At 38.0% G+C, this 19,683-nt stretch overlaps 1 protein-coding gene and 1 non-coding gene across 5 annotated transcripts in view; both read right to left on the minus strand.

The window, feature by feature from the left end:
- UBE2D3 (ubiquitin conjugating enzyme E2 D3) overlaps window positions 1-19,683 on the minus strand; it is a 73,158-nt gene that overhangs the window by 51,093 nt on the left and 2,382 nt on the right. The window lies entirely within an intron of this gene.
- On the minus strand, window positions 12,176-12,279 carry LOC112209131 (small nucleolar RNA U13). Its single transcript, XR_002943798.1, has one exon. It is a non-coding gene; the product is annotated as a small nucleolar RNA U13 (small nucleolar RNA).

Raw genomic sequence — 19,683 nt, forward strand, 5'->3', positions numbered from 1 at the left:
AAGAGATTTAGGGGAAGACTGATGTTCAGAGTTTTCAGCTTCATTTTTCTCTGCTCAAATGTCCCTATCGTATGTCTTAGGACTCCTCTCCCCACCAATGTTCCAGCATTAGAATAGGAAAGGGGAAGAATTAAGCATGTAATTGATACTACAAATCTACCATATCTGCCCAGTGATTACAGAAGATAATCAACTCCTTCAGACCTGTAATAGAGTTCTCATGCTCCACATACAGTCATTTTCTTTTTGTTGTTGTTTATGATAGTGTCTCACTCTGTCACCCAGGCTGGAGTGCAATTGTGCAATCAAGGCTCACTGCAACCTCCACCTCCCGGGTTCAAGCGATTCTCATGCCTCAGCCTCCCAAGTAGCTAGGACTACAGGTGTGCACCACCACACCCAGCTAATTTTTGTATTTTTTCATAGAGATGGGGTTTTACCATGTTAGCCAGGCTGGTCTTGAACTCCTGGCCTCAAGTGATCTACCCACCTCAGCCTCCCAAAGTGCTGGGATTACAGGTGTGAGCCACCGCACCTGGTCACCACATACAGTCTTAATTGTAGTTTTTATGTTTTTCTTTTTCTTATGTATTTTTCTTTTCTTTTCGTTAGAGATAGGGTCCCACTCTATCACCCAGGCTGGAGTGCAGTGGCATAATCATAGCTTACGGCAGCCTCAAACTCCTAGGCTTAGACAACCCTCCTGCCTCAGCCTCCTGAGTTGCTGGGATAACAGGTGTGTGCCGCCATGCGCAGCTAATTAAAAAAAAATTTTTTTAGAGATGGGGTCTTGCAGTGTTGCCCAGGCTGGCCTCAAACTCCTGGCTTCAAGAGATCCTCCCACCATAGCCTCCCAAATAGGGGACTACAGGTATTAGCCACCATGCCCCTTAACCCACGTATGCCTAGCGTTCCATTATTGGAACACTAAGCATGTGGGAATTATTTATAGCCTACTGCTCAAGGTCATCGCCGAGGTCTGATTTTTCACTCATGCAAAAATTCAAAAAATTGCAACCTCTGGCATAAACGGGTTAAGTACTTTCAGTTTCGGACCATAAGAAAAGCCAGATGGATCTATAATCTTTATAATTACTATGGTTATCATGGTGATACACTCCTCACCTGCTTCACTTCATTTCATGTTGTTACTGGTAATCATAATACAACTGCAAACTGGCTGGGCGCAGTGACTCCTTCCTGTAATCCCAGCACTTTGGGAGGCAAAGGCAGGAGGATCATTGGAGCTCAGGAGTTCAAGACCAGCCTGGGCAATATAGTGAGACTCTGTCTCTACAAAAAAAGAAAAATAGGCCAGGCATGGTGGCTCACACCTGTAATCCTAGCACTTTGGGAGGCCGAGGTGGGTGGGTCACCTGAGGTCAGGAGTTCAAGACCAGCCTCGCCAATGTGGTGAAACTCTGTCTCTACTAAAAATACAAAAATTAGCTGGGCGTGGTGGTGGGTGCCTGTTATCCCAGCTACTGGGGAGGCTGAGACAGGAGAATCGCATGAACCTGGGAGGCGGAGGATGCAGTGAGCCGAGATCACACCATTGCACTCAAGCCTGGGTGACAAGAGCGAAACTCCATCTCATAAATGAATAAAAAATAAATAAATAGGCTGGGTATGGTAGTGCACGCCTATAGTCCCAGCTATTTAGGAGGCTGAGGCAGGAGGATTGCTTGAGCCTAGGAGGTTGAGGCTGCAGTGAGCTATGGTCACACCACTGCACTCCATTCTGGGCAATAGAGTGAGACCTTGTCTCAAAAAAAAGTAAACTAAATATTGTAAGCCATGGATTACCTGTAGTCTGTAGTCTCTTTCCTTATAGGAACGAGGTTATTCCTCTGATTGATTTTATGTGTGCCTGTGTGTGTGTGTGTGTGTGTGTGTGTGTATCCAACCCAATCTCAAAATCTTACTTAAGGGTCCATTTCCTGTAATAACTTCTGTTGCAAATTACCATATCTTTAGAGTCTTAAGAAGAAATAGAGGACAGATTAAAAATAATTTAAGAAGGCTTGGCATGGTGGCTCATGCATGTAATCCCAGCACTTTGAGAAGCTGAGGCAAGAGGATGGCTTGAGCCCAGGAGTTTGAGACTAGCCGGGACAACATGGCAAAACCCCATTTCTACAAAAAAAAACTAGCTGGGTGTGGTGGCACACACCTGTAGTCCCAGCTACTTGGGAGGCTAAGGTAGGAGGATCGCCTGAGCCCAGGAGGTTGAGGCTGCAGTGAGCCCTGGTTGTGCCACTACACTGCAACTTGGGTGACAGAGTGAGACCCCTGTCTCAAAAAAAAAAAAAAAAAAGATATACTGGTAAAATGTATTACATTAATAATTCTGTTTATCAAGGCACCATTACAAAAAGACTAACCACAATGTAAGAAAAGATACTGGCCACACATATATTTGACCAAGAACTCATATCCAGAATATATAAATGATTCCTAAAAATCAGTAAGAAAAAGAATGACAACCCAACAGAAATAAGGGCAAATGACTTTAACAGGCACTACAGAAAAGATCTCCAAAATGTCTCTGAAGGCCATTTTTGTCAAAAACAAAAACATCTCCAAATGTTAAGTACCATAAAATGGTGCTCAACTTCAATGGTCATCAAGTAAAAGGTTAATGTCAAAATGAGATACCACTACATTCACATCAGAATGACCAAATTAAAAAGATTGACAATACCACGTGTTGACCACAGTGTGGAGAAAGTGAAACTTTGACACACTGTTGTGGAGCGGGGACGGGGGACAGGGATTGGGTAAAGTTTCCATAAACTTGGAAAACTGTCATTCTTTACAAAATTTGAAAATACATCAATGACTAAGCAACTTTAATCCTAAGTATATACTCAACAGAAATGTCTTCACTTGCATGTGAAGAGACATACAGAAGAATGCACCATAATTGGTTAATAGCTTTAAAGTGGAAACAGCCCACTGAAATATCAACAATAAAATGGATAAATATATTTTATCCATTTAATAGAATATAGAAGTGAATATGAACAAACGATAAACACCACAGATCATTTTCAGAAATATAATGGTGAAAATATACATTACATAATTTCATTCATGTAAGACTCAAAACTAGGCAAAAATGATGTATGGTTAGAAATTAGAAGAGTGGTTACATTCGGGGAACAGTGACAGGATAGTTACTGGGAGCTCTCATAAGAAGGTTTCTATTTCCTGGGTGCTGGATACAGGGACACTCTTTGTGATAAATCACTCATTTTTGCATATATGCTATATTTCAATTTTTTAAAAGGGTGGTCCTTAAAAGATTATGATTTAGGGTTTACCGCCTTGCCCCTCTCCATCAATTCAAATATTTCTTCCAGTTCAGATCCCACACCTTACATGAAGCCTTTCCCAACCATTTCAGCCAGAAGGAATTTCTCTTTCTTCCTGGTTTTTATGCCATGTTCTCTGGGAGGTAGTGTAATATAGTGGAAATAGTATAGGCTAAGGAACTTGGACTTTAATCTGTGTGGCAATAAAGAGCAGAAGAGTGACTCGGTCAGACTTGTATCTACCTACCACAAATTTAACCAATTTTACTTACATTTCTCTGTGAACAAATATGAAAATTTATACACATATATTAAATATAAATATATAGCTTTTATACCACGGAATACTACTCAGCCATAAAAAGAAATGAAATAATGGCATTCACAGCAACTTGGATGGAGTTGGAGACCATTATTCTAAGTGAAGTAACTCAGGAATGGAAAACCAAACATCATTATGTTCTCACTTATAAGTGGGAGCTAAGCTATGAAGATGCAAAGGCTTAAGAATGATACAGTGGACTTGGGAACTTTGTTGGGGGAGGGTGAGAGGGGGGTGAGGGATAAAAGACTACGCATTGGCTACAGTGTACATTGCTCAGGTGACAGGTGCACCAGAATCTCAGAAATCATCACTAAAGAACTTATCCATGTAACCAAAACCCACCTGTTCCCCACAAACTATTGAAATAAAAATTTAAAAATATATAAAATGTGTAATTTGTGAGATTGTTACAATATTTGCCCTCAATAAATCATGCCTACTTTGTTCATGCATCTTTGCAATGTGCTTTTGCCACTTTTCCCATCAAAGGCTTTATTTCCTTACCCCTTGAATCTAGCTATCTTTGTGACTTGCTTTGACCACAGAATGCAAATAGATGTGACTTTGTACAACTTCTTAGACTAGGTCTAGAGAAGCTTCACAGCTTCTTTTTTCACCGTTTGGAACACTGCACTGAGACCACTATGTTATAAATCTGGGAGTGAAAGACAGTGTAAAGGCAGCCACAGGAGTGAACACAGGGGAGACTAACAGAACTTTCTGGCCAAATCACAGTGTGGTGAGAGATAATAAATCATGTTGTTTTAAGCCACTGTTTTGGAATGCATGTGTAATGCAGAAGTAGATAATTTGTAGGAAACAGAGTCCCTTTTCCATTACCTAGCTCACCTATTAATTTACTCTGTTGTGGCAGAGAATACAATTATTTCCCAATGTCCTTTCTCCTCTTCTTCCTTTAATCTTAGAACCCCCATATTTTTTTTGTTTTGTTTTGTTTTGTTTTGTTTTTTTGAGACGGAGTCTTGCTCTGTCGCCCAGGCTGGAGTGCAATGGTGTGATCTCAGCTCACTGCAACCTCCGCTGCCTGGGTTCAAGCAATTCTCCTGTCTCAGCCTCCCAAGTAGCTGGGACTACAGGTGCACGCCACCACACCTGGCTAATTTTTTTGTATTTTTAGTAGAGACGGGGTTTCACCGTATTGGTCAGGCTGGTCTCGAACTCCTGACCCTCAGGTGATCCACCCACCTCAGCCTCCCAAAGTGCTGGGATTACAGGCGTGAGCCACCGTGCCCGGCAGAACCCCCATATGTTAGCTGGGTACATTGCTACATGGATAGTGACTATAATTTCCTAACTCTCTTGAAAGTTTGGCCATGTAAGTAGGTTTTGGCCCATGGGTCGTAAGTGGAAATGGTGGCTCCAACTTCCGTGATACGCCCTTAGAAAGAAGAGGTATACTCTTTTACTATTTCCTGTTCTCAAATGTATCATGGCAGGAGCTGGAACTACCATCTTAGGCCATGAAATAGAAGCCACACATTCACATATTGAGTAGATCAGATTAAAAAGCTAAAAGTAGCTTGAGTACCTAATATCCAGAGCTGCTCTATCAGTCCTGAACCGATTATCCTTGGACTATGAGAGAAAAAGAAATTTACATCTTATGTCATTACTATTTTGACCTGAGAGCAAGCAAACCTATAATCCCAAGTAATATGTGTTTTTCACATTCCCTCGTATATATATGTTCATGTATATATATACATCTACAAATATAAATATCCGTATGTGCACACACAAATATGTAAACATCTCTATAGGTATTGATGTATTTTGTTTTACAGATTGAGATCCTGCACTTTTCTCCATCTTTTTCTCATTTAGCAATATCTGGAAATGACAACTCATACAACTTGAATTCATTCCTTTTGATAGTTGTATAATATTTTATAGGATGCAGGAGTTGTAATTCATTCTGCTGTTTTCCTACTGATTAGCTTTCATTTTGTTACCCTTTTTTCCACTATGAATATTTTTGTGAATAGAATCTTATGTATTTTATTTCTATAGAACAGATTCCCAAGAATGGTACAGCAAGGACAAAAGATACCTGTAGCTTAAAAAATCTTAATACAGGTTGTCAGACTGTTTTACGAATAAGTTGAAAAATTTCACATTTATGCCAGCTATCTATAACAATACCCTTTTACTTGGACCCCTCACCAGCCATAGTTGCTATTGGTCATTGAACATTTTTCCCAGTCTGAAAAGATGTTTCACCTCACTTGTGACAAGAGAAATGCATAGTAAAATTTTACTGAGATTAAACATTTCTGCTTATTAGTCCCAAATACAACAGTTTGAATAACATACTCTAATAACAATGCTGTGGGGGCACTCTCATCTGTTTATACAGCACCTATGGAGAGAAATTTGGCAATATCTGTCAAAATTACACACAAACACACACATCTTTAACTTAGCAATCTCTTTTCTGTGAATGTATCCAGCAGATATCTTGAACATGTGAGACAAAATTATGTACATTATTATTCAATGATACTGTTTTTAAAAGCCGAAGACTGAAAACAATGTCCATGTCCATCATAAGGGCTAGTAAAATAAATTCTGGCATTCATGTAGTGGAATACTAAGCAGCCATTAAAAGATAAGGAATCTCATTATGGAGTTACATAAATAATTCTAAGATATATTGTAAACTAATATATGTAGGACAGTGTATATATTGTTATGTTTATTTTTAAAATGGAGAATAATATAAATTTGTATTTTTCTGAAAATATCTGGGAAGGTATGCAAAAAACTAATAAAAGTATTAATGGGATAGGTGGTGGTGTTATGAGAAATTGGTGAACAGGAGATCACGGGAGACTGAAACTCAAAACATCTGTCTCTCTCTACACATACAGTATCTGAATGAACTATCTATTCAAAAAGGAAAGAAAAATAGCTCCTATAGAGTGAATTCAATTTCCCCTACTGTGAGTTTTATGATCCTCACTTTCATCAACTGAATAAAAGGGATAAGATCCACTTCAAAGTACTTTCTGAACACTAAATTAGAGGTGTGCTTAGCTCAGTGTCTGTCCATATTAGGCACTCAGTAAATGTTAGTTGAATTAAAAAAAAATTGTCAGTCTGTTAGACTAACTGGCATCTTATTATTTTAATTTGCATTTTCCTGATTTCTCCTGATTCTGAGCCTCTTTTCATATTTGGATTTATTATTCTCTGAATTCATATTATTTGCCCATCCATTCTTCTGTTGAATTGCTTGTTCCCTTGATGTGAATTTCTGAGTTCCCTGATTAAACCTCCTTGCAAATATTTTTCTAAATTTGTTGTGTATCTATTAATTTCGTTTAGATTTTTTTTGCAAACAAAGGTTATTTTTATATTGACAAATGTGTATATTTTTTAAGGATAATGTATATTCTGCTGTTCTTACATGAAGTATTCTATAAATGTCAACTAGATCCAGTAGATTAATGATACTACAGTTCAATTTTTACTGATTTTCTGCCTGCTGGATGAATTATTGAAAGAGAGATATTGAAGTCTCTGTGATACTGGATTTGTCTATTTCTCTTCGTGGTTCTATCAGTTTTTGCCTTACACATTTTAATGCTGTTAGGTGCATATATGTTAAAGATTGTTTTATCTTTTTGGAGAATTTACCTCTTTATACTTATGTAATGCTTCTCTCTATCCCTGACAGTTTTCCTTTTTCTGAAATCTGCTTTGTCTGACAATATAGCAACTCCAGCTTTCTTTTTATTAGTTTTAGCATGGCAGATCTTTATTTACTTTTCACCTATCTATGTCTTTATATTTAAAGTGAGTTTCTTACATATGGTTCCTGAAAAAATGAAAAACTAGTAAAGGCTGTTGTCTTCCTCCCTCCAAATCAACCCTGAGTAACAACAGAAACAAGAAGGAAGCAAAAGCTTGAGGAATAAGATCAAAAACTTAAGAGGAAACCATAGTTAGTGTTAGGAGTAGGTTCTGAAATACTGTTTTGCCATGGCCCACTTTGCTTTGGGACAATCAGTGCCAAACTACTGATTGCTACAGAAATCACCAGCAACAGATCAGGCTTCCTGTAGGATTAGATAAAGGGTCTGTTGAAGTGAGTTGCCAATGAAAAAGTGGGGCTGACCAGATACTATAGAATATTGGGGCATTGACCCCTCCACTCCTTCCCTGCTGCCAGAATTTTGATAAATTATAACAGCCTTCTGCTGCTGGATTGTGGATTTCAACACAGATCCTTACTGGAGAAACAGTAGCAAAGAGAGAGCATCAGTTCTGTGGTTGCCTACAGCTCTTGCTTTCTGCTCCTTAAACTTGTGGGAAGGGATAAAAACAAGGGTCTGCCATTTTGCTCTACCTTTCTATCCATTATTAGAAGGGGTAGTAGATAACACTAGGAGAACATGGCTTGTGAACCAAAATATCTAGACACCTGAGGAGTATGATCACTATCAAGCACAACAAATTCTACAACATGTACCAACAGAAGTAGAATAATAGGATATACCAATACTTTTAATAACTCAATTATTCATTCAACACAATTTGTAAAGATACAGGGTCTCATTCTGTTGCCCAAGCTGGAGCAATCATAGTTCACTTCATGCAGCCTTGAACTCTTGGGCTCAAGCAATCCTCCTGCCTCAGCCTTCTTGCTAGCTGGGATTACAGGTGTGTGCCACCACACCCACCTAATTTTTAGAATATTGTTTATAGAGACGAGGTCTTGCAACGTTTCCCAGGCTGCTTCAAACACCTGGCCTCAAGCAATCATCCTGCCTTGGCCTCCTAAAGTGCTGTGATTACAAGCATGAGCCATTGTGCCCAGTTCATTCAGCAGTTTTTTACTGAACACCTACCAAGTGTCAGGTACTAAGGATTCATCAGTCAACAAGATAGGTAAATAATTTTGTTCATGTGGGACATGGCAAGGGGGACAGAGACAAAAAGATACAAATTAACTAAATAATAAAACAATTTTGGAAGGTAATATTTACTACCAAAACAATGCAGAGTAGGTAGATTGGGACTGATGAAAGGGTTGCCATTTTAAAATGAAACCCATCCTAAAATAGGAGCCACAAAGATGCAGGGTTGCGGTGAGGTTGGTAATATGTGAAGAGTGAACAAGAAACCATAAAGCCATGTGAGATTATTAGGTGTGGAAAAATATGAGCTAAAATAAGGATCATAGCTGGGCATGGTGGCTCATGCCTGTACTCCCAGCATTGTGAAAGGCCTAGGCAGGCAAATCACTTAAGGCCAGGAGTTCAAGACCAGCCTCGCTAACATGGCAAAACTCTGTCTCTACTAAAAATACAAACATTAGCCAGGCATGGTGGCGCAAGCCTGTGATCCCAGCTACTCGGAAGGCTGAGGCACCAAAAATTTCTTGAAACTGGGAGGCAGAGGCTGCAGTGAGCTGAGATTGCGCCACTGCACTCCCGTCTGGGCAACAGAGCAAGACTGTCTCAAAAATAATAATAAATAAAAAATTAAAAAATAAAGAACATCATAGATAAATAGATAAATAGCAGGTGGATTGGATCTTATGATGCTTTTAAGATACAGAATTTTAATATTTTTGTGCAGTTAAAATCTCTAGAACTTTTCCTTTGTGCTTTCTAGTGCTTTCATGCTTTGAAAAAAAACCTTTTTATCCAGAGATATTTTTAGGTTGATAATTAAAATATTTAAAATCATAATATTCGTATATGGAAAGAAATTCAAACAAAATAGGATACTAGAAAGTAAAAGGCCTCATCTACTGTCTCTCCTCCTTTCCTCAGAAGTTATCATTTTTCTAGGTATCCTTCCAGAAATGTTCTATGTATAATCAAATACATGTAATTTTTAAAATTTATAAATAGGATACTACACATACTTTCTACAATTTGCTTTTTTCATTCACACATATGGCCCTACTCCAGAGATTGAGGTTTTAAATATCAGGAAAAATTTTATTTAGAAGGCAAAACTACAGAGACAAAAGATAATTGGTTACCCAGGGGTATAAGGTAGGTAGGGGTAAATAGGTGGAGCATAGGGCATTTATAGGGTAATAAAATGATTATGTATGCTACTATTATGGTGGATACATGACACTATGCAGTTGTCAAAATAGATAGAACTATACAGCACAGAGTGACCCCTAATGTTAACTATGGATTTTAGTTAATAATGTAGCAGTACTGGTTCATCAGTTGTGACAAATGTACCACACTAATGCAGGATATTAATAGGAGAAATGGTGTGTGTTGGGTTAGAGGGTGACATATGGGAATCTGTATTTTCTGCCCTGTTCTTCTGTAAATTTAAAGCTATTCTTTAAAAAGTCTTTGAAAAAACTTCATTTAGAAAAACTATTCTTAAAGCTTTGTATAGAATATTTTAAAGTTGGAGGCTAGAGGTCACATATCTGGTAGACTGTTGCTATGGCCCAAACATAAAATAATAAAGGACTATACTATGGTAGCAAATAAAATTACTTTGAATAGGTTTGCTAATACCTAAGAAAATTTCACATTAGAAATTGAGTGGAATTTAAAGTTTCTAATATAAAGAAATCATGTGTCAAACATAGTGTTAATCAAAAATAGGAAAAAACAATATGCATAAAAATTATGAGAACAAAAGGAAATGTGGCTGAAAAGATGCTAATAGCCATAACATGTTGAATATGTTGTTTCTTTTTAAAGTTAACATGACACAGAGGAACCAGGAAATGCGTCTACTGCATTTAGTTTTATTTATGTTCTTAAATTGTTTATTTCCAGATTTCTGTAACATATATATATATTTTTAAATTCAATTTTATTTTGTGTGTGTGTGTGATGGAGTATCACTCCCTCACCTAGGCTGGAGTGCAGTGCTGCGATCTCAGCTTATTACAACCTCTGCCTCCCGGGTTCAAGCAATTCTTCTGCCTCAGCCTCCTGAGTAGCTAGGATTACAGGCGTGCACCACCACGCCTGGCTAATTTTTTTGTATTTAGTAGAGACAGGGTTTCACCATGTTGGCCAGGCTGATCTCGAACTCCTGACCTCGTGATCCACCTGCCTCGGCCTCCCAAAGTGCTGGGGTTACAGGCATGAGCCACCGCGCCCGGCCTGTATTTTCTTAAAAGATCAGCCATTACCAAGTTATTATTGGATGCCTTTAATCTCTTTTGTTAGTGTATCCATATTCCAATAAAAATTTATTTATAAAAACAGGCAGTGGTCTGCTCTATAGGATCTTGCACTAATAAGTTACTTTAATTCTTTAAGGTTGTCTTGAGAATTAAAACAAATAATGTACAAATAAAACACCATGATTTGGCATATAGTAAGCACTTGAAAATAGTAGTGGCTATTTTATTAAAATAGTGTGTTATCATACAGCTCAAAATGCTGATAAGATGAATCTGAAATTCAGACTTAAAAGTATTTTTATTATAGTAACAAGGTTATATTTGGGATTTTAAGTTTTGTTCTACCACCAGTGGTAGTTTAAGGCTTCTTGTATAACGGTTCTTTGTGATGTTCTTCTTGTCAGAGACACGTGTGATGAACTCTTGGGACATGTTCCACTACTTGGGGATCCTGGTATTTCCTCCTTGCTCAGTTTTCACAAGAAATAGGTTTGGCATCTCTAGGAGTATCAAATGAAGATGTTCAGAAACGACACAAGGTGTCATTTAAAGTTTAAAGTCATTTTCGACTTTAAAAAATATTCTGTTGATATCCATTAATAATGTAGTAAAAGCTTCCAAGTTACTCACTATAAAGTAATGGTTCTGGAAAGAGCATGTTAATTTAAAAAAATAACTACTTTAGGTATGATTGACATGTAAAGCTGTATATATTGTATATAATACAATTAGTTTGGGGATACATTCTAATCATTTATGATAATAACAACTTAGATCTCATACAAAAACTCGACACTTTAACTCATCTATCCTCTCCCACATTGTTATCGATGTCAAAATTTACATTTTTATATTGTGCATCAATTAACAAATTACTGTAGCTATAGTTATTTTTAATACTTTTAACTCAGAGTTAAAAATGATTTTATGTACCGCCATTACATTACAGTATTCTGAATGTAACTCTATACTTCCCTTTACCAGGGAGTTTCATACTTTCATGTTTTCATGTTGCTAATTAGCATCCTTTAGTTTCCACTTCAAGTACTTCAACTTTAGTTTCAGTTTTAGCATTTCTTGTGAGGCAGGTCTAGTGGTGATGAACTCCCTCAGCTTTTGTTTTTGTGGAAAAGTCTTCATCTTTCCTTTTCTGAATGACAGCTTTGTGCGTAAATTATTCTTAGTTGGGAGGCTTTTCTTTTCTTTCAGTATTTTGAGTATATCATCCCATTCTCTTCTGGCTTGCAAGGTTTACTGAAAAACCCGCTGAAAGTCTTATAGGAGCTCCCTTGTACATGACAAGTTGCTTTCCTCTGCTGCTTTCAAATTCTTTGTCATTAACTTTTGAAAATTTGATTGTAATGTGTCTCAGTGAAAAAATTTTCATATCAGACAGGTAATGTGCCAGTGTTTTAGCAAGGTCTGAGAAAGGCACATCTTACACAATGGTATGAAAACCCAATCATCATGCTTATGAACCACAAAAAGATCAGTGAAGACATCTTTATGTTCAACCTACATGGAATTCTTTGGGAATTGTGGATCTGGATGTTCATTTTCCTCCCCAGATTTGGGCAGTTTTCTGCTATTATTTCTTTAAATAAGCAATCTGCCTCCTTTCTCTTTCTCTGCTTGCTCTACCACTTCTATAATGCGCATATTGGTTTAGAGTCCTGTAGGCTGACTTCATTATTTTTCCTTTTTGTTCCTTTGACTGGATAATATCAAATGATCTGTCTTCAAGTTCATTGATTCTTCCTTCTGCTTGATTGAATCTGCCACTGAAGCTCACTTTTGAATTTTTCAGTTCAGTTATTGTGTTCTTTAGTTTCAGAATTTGATTTGTTTTTTTTTTTGATATGGAGTCTCGCTCTGTCACCCAGGCTGGAGTACAGTGGCGCGATCTCAGCTCACTGCAAGCTCCGCCTCCCGCGTTCACACCATTCTCCTGCCTCAGCCTCCCGAGTAGCTGGGACTACAGGCACCCACCACCACTCCTGGCTAATTTTTTTTGTAATTTTAGTAGAGATGGCGTTTCACCATGTTAGCCAGGATGGTCTCACTCTCCTAACCTCATGATCCACACGCCTCGGCCTCCCAAAGCACTGGGATTACAGGCGTGAGCCACTGCGCCCAGCCAGAATTTGATTGTTTAGTGGTTTCTTTGTTGAAATTCTCATTTGTTCATGTATTGTTTTCCTGATTTCGTTTAGCTCACTGAGATTCAAGGTGAGTGTTCTGAATTCTTTATCAGGTAATTTATAGGTCTCTGTTTCTTTGGGGTCAACTGCTAGAACTTTAATTTGTTCCTTTGGTTGTCATGTTTTCTTGGTGTGTGTGTGTGTGTGTGTTGTGTTCAACTGCTAGAACTTTAATTTATTCCTTTGGTTGTCATGTTTTCTTGGTGTGTGTGTGTGTGTGTATGTGTGTGTGTGTGTTCTTTTAAGCCTTGCCTTCTAACTTTGCATCTGAAGAAAGAGTCACTTCCTCCAGTCTTTACTGACTAGCTTCAGAAGGGAAAGATGTTCACCAGTCTGCCTGACTAGAGATTCTGAAGGTCTCTCAGACCTTTTCTATGATATGCCCATTCCATTCCTCTTGTTCTGTCTTGGGAGGGGAAGTCTTAGGATTGTGTGCTTTCTTTCAATCTCACAAAGCTAGACTATGTGCTGAGAACCTCCTTTTATTTTCTCTAGTGCAGTGCCTCAGAGTGTTCAAGGTTGTGTGCTTTCTTCCAATCCAGCAGGAGCCAGTTGCTGATATCTGTGTGCTATCTGCTGGGGCCTGCATACACTATCTGCAGGGGAGGTTGGGCTGCTGGCTAGTGGGTGGGTGCATGGAGTGCTGGGTGTGCTTGTCAGTTGAGGGGTTCTGCAGGTGAAGTGTCCTGTAGGGCTCATGGGTGAGCCTATGGTGGAGTCTGCAAGCCAGTTAAGAGACTCCACATCTAGCTCTGAAGAATCATGTGTTGGTTGCTATAAGCCTCTGCTTCTTTTCCCTTCTCCTAGATATTCCTAGACTATTCATCTGTGAAGAGTCCCTCAGTATTCTGGATAGGGAAAAACAGAAGTGAGCCTTTTGGGCGGCAACACGCAAGGCTAGGGAAGCTGGGCACTCACTTGACTCTTACTTTCCTTCCTGGGAGAACTCATGGGCCAAAAGGGCCTCTCTTGGCACTGAACTCTGCTGCCTTGGAGAAGAAGGATGTAGGTAAAGTGAAACTGTTTTTCTTACCCTCTTCAATGTGTCTATTCTTGAGTTTTTCATTCTACTGGGGTGCTGGAACCTCTTAGCAGGTCTTCCAGGCTCCCAAAATGGTATTTGGTATTTCTGCAGGGGTTTGAGGGCTGGAACCTACTAATCCACCAACTTGCTGATGTCAGTCAGGGTGCCTTTAATCTGAATAGTATTATTTCACACAGAATGCTATCTCTGAGTTTAGTAGCTCAGAGGCAAAATATAAACAGTTAAATATATAAAGTAACATTATTAAATCTCACATTTATTCTGTGCACAACTACAATATCGCAAAGCATTATGCAGGTTCCTTCTTCATGCCTAGTTCATCAGTGCTTGGAGTAGCTAGTTCCATAAACTTCTGAGGTAATAAGAATCTGCCTTGTTATTTTATTATTTAATGACTATATTTGCAGATTACAGTAACCATGGAATTTCTAAGGCAAAAAAGATGGCTTCCAAAATAGCAAAAGAAACTTCAAAGATCTATGGAATTAAGCTTTTAATTATGCAATATGCATATATAATTATGTATATCATATATTTGCTTTGTAACCATAATCTTTTGTCTAGTCAATGACTGCAAAAGTGGTATGTCAGTGTACACTTATAGAATTATAGAAAAGAAAAGCTTTCTTCAGAGCTCACTCTATTCTATCATGTGTTTGCTTGTTTATTTATTTATTATGGATTGACTGACAGGGTCTCACTCTGTTGCTCAGGCTGGGGTGCAGAGGCATAATCATACCTCACTGTAACCTTAAACTCCTGGCCTGAGGTGATCCTCCCACCTTGGCTATATAGATAATTCTATATACTGTTAGTTTTTAGTACCACAAAGTGTTATGGAAGGTGATTTCAAAATAGTTTCGCCATGTTATTGATTTATAGATCCCAGTTTTGTTTCTTTAGTTTTCCATTTATTTCTAGTTTGCTGGACTTCCTCTTAAAACTGTGGGGTTAAGGCAAGGCAGTTCCAAATGTAGTTCCTCATACACAAAGGGGAAGTAAGAACACCAAACACCAAAATCAAAATGTTCTAATAAAAAAAGTTTATCTCTTTAAAATGTTGAATAGACAGATTTAATAATAATTCTTTTTTTTAAAAAATTGATTAGTTTCTCATATGATAATCATTATTTTAACCCCAACCTATAGTCCACTGTAAGTATCCTTTTAATTTGTTAAAGCATATTAGTTGTTCCATTAATTTCATCTACTTTTCCAATCCATCAATCTGTGATTCCTTTTACCTTTCTCTTATTTTGGGTTTCTTATACCTTGATCAAATGTCCTACTTTTTCTTAGTTTATTCCTCATTTAGGTGGAACACATCCTCTATTAGCTTTCTGAGAAGAGAATGCGTAGATTGTGTATTTTTTAAACCTTTTAGGTTTGAAAATGAGTTTATTGTAGTTTCACAATGGGTTCTTGGTTTGGATTGGTATAGAATTCTAAATTATAGGTAGTTTTTCTTCAGATATTTTAAGAATTGCCCTTTAACTACCAGAGCTACTGTTAAGAAGTCCAGTACATTTAACTTTTGTAGTATGTGTCTCAGTCTGTTTGGGTTGCTATAAAGGAATACCTGAGGTTGGGTCATTTATTTAAATAAGAGGTTTATTTGGTTCATGGTTCTGCAGGCTGTACAAGAAGCATGATGCCAGTATCTGCTTCTTGTGAAATCTTCAGACTGCTTACACTGAGGGCAGAAGGCAAGAGGAACCCATGAACACACAGTTCACATGGTGAGAGAGAAAGGCCAGAAGTGAGGGGTATGGGTATGCCCAGGCTTCTTTGTTTTTTTTTGTTTGTTTTTTTTTTTCTTTTTTTGAGACAGAGTCTCACTCTGTGGCCCATGCTGGAGTGCAGTGGCACAATCTTGGCTCATAGCAACCTCCGTCTCCCAGGTTCAAGCGATTCTCCTGCCTCAGCCTCCCAAGTAGCTGGAATTACAGGTGTGTGCCACCACACCCAGCTAATTTTTGTATTTTTAGTAGAAATGGGGTTTCACTATGTTGGCCAGTCTGGTCTCGAACTCCTGACGTCAGGTGAGCCACCCACCTTGGCCTCCCAAAGTGCCGGGATTACAGGCGTGAGCCACCGAGCCTGGCCCCAGGCTCTTTTTAACAACTACCTCTCACAGGAGCGAACAGAGTAAGAACTAATTATCACAAGGACTATACCAAACCATTCAGGAGGGAACCACCCCTATGACCCAAACACCTCCCACTAGGCCCTACCAACAACATTGGGGATCAAATTTCTTTTTCTTTTTTGAGACAGTCTCACTCTGTGACCCAGGCTGGTTGCAGTGGTACAATCTCAGCTCACTGCAACCTCCATCTCCCGGGTTCAAGTGATTCTCATGCCTCAGCCACCTGAGTAGCTGGGGTTACAGGTATGTGCTACCACACCTGGCTAATTTTTGTATTTTTAGTAGAGATGGGGTTTCACCATGTTGGCCAGGCTGGTCTTGAACTCCTGGTCTCAAGTGATCTGCCCGGCTCAGCCTCCCAAAATGCTGGGATTACAGACGTGGGTCACCGTGCCCAGCTGGGATCAAATTTCAATATGAGACTTGGAGGGGTCAAACAAACCACATCTAGAGAAAGAGCTCCAGAAATCTGCATGGGGTTCCTTAAGCATTTTATATTAATAACAATCTTACATACTCAATAGCCATGTTATTAGTATTGACACATTACATAATTACATTGATCATGTAGATCTAGACCAACCACTGTGAAAAAAACAAGGTGCAGCTAATAATAAAAAAGATGAGTTGGTAATGAGGTAAAAAAAAATGATGAAGATGAAATATCACACTAACTATGCATGTATATGTGCCAGGTACTGTTTTAATTGCTATCTATGTCTTAATTCAGTGAATATACACAACACAACCTTAAGATGTAGGTATTACCTACATTTTTACAGGTTATATAATTTATCCTAGTAGAATCAGAATTGTAGTCCAAACAGTGTGGCTCCAAGAGTCTACAGTCTTAACTATAATGCTGTATGTAATTCCTTGCAGTAAGTAGACAGTAGTAGTATTTTGTTATATTGTTATTAAATGCCCTTTCTTGACCAAATAAAAAATTGGCAAACCTATCTTGACTTCCCAATTTAAAAATTTATTGGCTGATGAAATCTAAAAGCCTGGAAATCATCAATTTATAGGGCCAGTAAAGAACAAAAAAAATTAAAATTTGAGAAGTAACTGATGGAGCAAGGTCTTAAAGGGATTCAGCTCTAGAATACAGGGAGCAGTTAGATTTGGAGAACAGAACAAAAGCTAAATATAGAAGGGATTATGACCAAGTAGAGATGATGGTGAGAAAAGCTTCTCTAGTAACTAAAAATCAAGGTCATCTGAGCTCAAAATAAGGCTGGTAATGTTAATAGAAGACATAATTATTAATATAGAATAGTGAAGATTTGAACAACTTTTGTCAGGAATGAGAAAAATAAATAAATCCAGGAATGGGCTGACAGAGCAGAAAAAGACAGGGTTTCAAAACTAAATCAAAGAATGTTTAGTGGCAGTAAAAATGTACCAGAATGTGAGAATGTGGTCACCAGTAAAATTGCTGAATTTAAGGTCTGAAAGCCAGAGTAAAGGGTCATTCATTGATGGTAAAGATGATAATGATAATAACCATTCATTGAGTATATTACAAAATTAATTGTATCTAGTCATAACCACTGGTATCACCATATCAAAGAGAAGAAAACTGAGGCCCTAATTAATTTTCAGTAAAAAGTTAAGTTTTTCATACAACTTGACAAGAGGACTCTGAAATTCATAGAGTAGTAAAAAGGCCAGGCATTCACAATGCAATTTGAAGAAAACAGGTGGGGAAGCTTATCTTGCTAGATATTAACACTTACTTACATAGTTGTAGCAATTATGACAGTATGGTATTGTTATAGAGGTTATACAAATACAGCAATGGAAGAGAATAAGCAACCCAGGATGTGTGGAAACCTGATTTGAGATAAGTGACATTACAAACCACAAAAAGAAGTTTAACTCTTCAATAAATGGTGCTAGAACATAGTTGTTTGTATGTAAAATAATAACAAATGAGAGTAGATCCCTTTTTCATGCACAAAAAGTAAGTACTGGGTTGAGTAAAGCCCTAATATGAAGAATATAAGTTTAAAACTTTTAGCAAAAACACAGGTGAATACCTTTGTGATTTAGGGGTAGAAAAAGATTTCTTAAACAAGGCTCCCAGAACACAAATTGTAAAGAAAAAGATGAATAAATTTGACTACACCCAAACCAAATTTCAGTATAAAAACAGACATACACGGCCAGGCACGGTGGCTCACGCCTGTAATCCCAGCACTTTGGGAGGCAGAGGCAGGTGGATCATGAGGTCAGGAGTTCAAGACCAGCCTGACAAATATGGTGAAACCTCGTCTCTACTAAAAATACAAAAATTAGCCGGGAGTGGTGGCGGGCGCCTGTAGTCCCAGCTACATGGAAGGCTGAGGCAGGAGAATCACTTGAACCTGGGAGGCAGAGGTTGTAGTGAGCTGAGATCGCGCCACTGCACTCCAGCCTGGGCAACAGAGACTCTGTCTCAACCAAAAAAAAAAAAAAAAAAAAAGACATATACTAGGAGAAGATAAGCAACAGGAAAAGATAAGCAACCAATGTAACCAACAAGGTAATATTTTCCAGAAAACATGTACCAGTGAAACTGATGAACAAACCAGTAGCACAGTGGGCAAAGATGTCAAGAGCAGACTAGTAGGCATTTGGAATTAGACTCCTAGAATTAAGATTAGCCTAAAGAAATCTGGGCTGGAAATAGAGATTTGGGCTATATCTTAATGATCATATTTGAATTTGGGGCACTGGATGACCTAATGGGAAAAAAACATGAAAGAAATAAAAGTCTTGGGCCTAGCTAGGACAGGCAGAAGATGAGTGATCCAAGCTTAAGTGCTTGAAAGTAAATAATGACTCCTTTAACTGTATTTACATATTTACTTTATCTTGAGTTTTCTGACCACAGTTTCTTTATGTCTTTTAAAGATGGAGTCTAAAAACACTATCGCATAAGGTGGTCAGATAAGCCTATTACATCTATTTAGAGCAATATTATCTTTAGACCATGTTTCATGTGCAGCCAAGAAGGCAGGGTTGTGGAAATGAAATACAAATATAAATGAAAACAGGATTTAAATTTTAAGTAAAGGGAATTTACGAAAATATTCCTTTTAAGTGGATAATAAGGATTTTTAAATTGGTGGAGTTAGGAATTATTTCCTATTACACATTCGCATAGCTCATGTAATGCATCAGAATACCTAATATATGATCCACACCTTTTCTCTGAATTTCAAGGCCTCCCAAAAAAGTTTTATCCATATAGACTTGCATTCACTACATTTTTTCTACTTGAAAATAGCAAACCAGCTATTCACATAAACTGCTAAGAGGAAGTAAGCCAACCATAAAAAATTACATACTGTAAAATTACTTATATGTGAGGGTCAAAAACATGCACAGCAATACAGAATAGTAGTAATGGTGGTGGATGTGGTTGGAAGGGTCGCTTTTTAAAAACACCTCTATTGAACATTCTGTATATTGATGTGGGTGGTGGTTACCTGGAACTGTACATTTGGCATTT

The sequence above is a fragment of the Pan troglodytes genome, chromosome 3, assembly GCF_028858775.2.
Source record: "Pan troglodytes isolate AG18354 chromosome 3, NHGRI_mPanTro3-v2.0_pri, whole genome shotgun sequence".
NCBI classification, from domain to species: Eukaryota; Metazoa; Chordata; class Mammalia; order Primates; family Hominidae; genus Pan; species Pan troglodytes.